The following is a 1,085-nucleotide window of genomic DNA, read 5'->3' as shown; positions in this document are numbered from 1 at the left end:
CTTCTTCTTCTTCTTCTTCTTCTTCTTCTTCTTCTTCTTCTTCTTCTTCTTCTAGTAGCGGTCCTGGCGTTAGCATGATCTCACCATGAACAAGACTTATTCTTGCTCCGTGACGAAGCCACTGACGTGTAAGCTCTCATGACTAACACAACTCATATCAAATAGTATACTTGTACATGCTGTTGTGAAGGCCCTAGCTGCCAAGGTCGAATGTCTACCGATTTGTTTGCTTAGGAATAATATATTACCTTATTCTCCCCTTCGATGCTTCGCGGCCACGTCCTGACCACATGGATATGTATAAATAATAAAAGAGGAGATAAGATAACCACCGTTCTGGACAACCTGTAGACTTGGATAGACCAAGGGCTCTTAAACTTCTAGGTAAGTTTAACGGCTTACCTGACTGCAAGGGTATCAAATTGCACTACAAAACCTCTTATGTCTTTCTAAATTATAAAGTCTTGTCGAGTCTTGAGTTCTTGTTCTTGGTCTACTTAAAAAGTTTTGTCTGCACATGTGGCAATCTCAGGTCTGTTGACCTTTTGATCCCTCGTGGCACCATAAGTAGGTGGGTGGTTTAGTTTACACCCGTACCTGCTTATTATATAGAGAAATATCAACATGTTCTCAAACCTAGTTTCCTGTACACACTATAGATTCAATGGTAACTAGGATAAAAGTTTGTTGGGCTACATGTAATACTTCATGTATGTATAGATGGTCTATATTGTATTTAAAAAGGCCCAACATTCTTAATCTTACTGGCATTTAGTAATTATTTTCGCAACTGTTGCAGTTAGTGTTTCACTTTACTAAGCTATTCTTTTTGCCCGTTCCCCCAAAGAAGTTTGGTATAATTGGAACTGTAAGTGAAATCGATTGCGCAGGTTCTTTACAGTTCGATGGAGTGAGGACACTTTACTCCTCCTTTTCCTCGTCCTCGTCCTCGTCCTCGTCGTCGTCGTCCTCCTCCTCCTCCTCTTCCTCCTCCTTTATGCGCGTGTGTAGTGTGTATGTGTGTGTTTGTGTGTATGTGTGTGCTTGTGTGTATGTATGTATGTATGTATGTGTGTGTGTGTGTG

The sequence above is a fragment of the Aplysia californica genome, unplaced genomic scaffold, assembly GCF_000002075.1.
Source record: "Aplysia californica isolate F4 #8 unplaced genomic scaffold, AplCal3.0 scaffold00079, whole genome shotgun sequence".
Taxonomy (NCBI): Eukaryota; Metazoa; Mollusca; class Gastropoda; order Aplysiida; family Aplysiidae; genus Aplysia; species Aplysia californica.
This window is presented reverse-complemented; position numbering follows the sequence as displayed.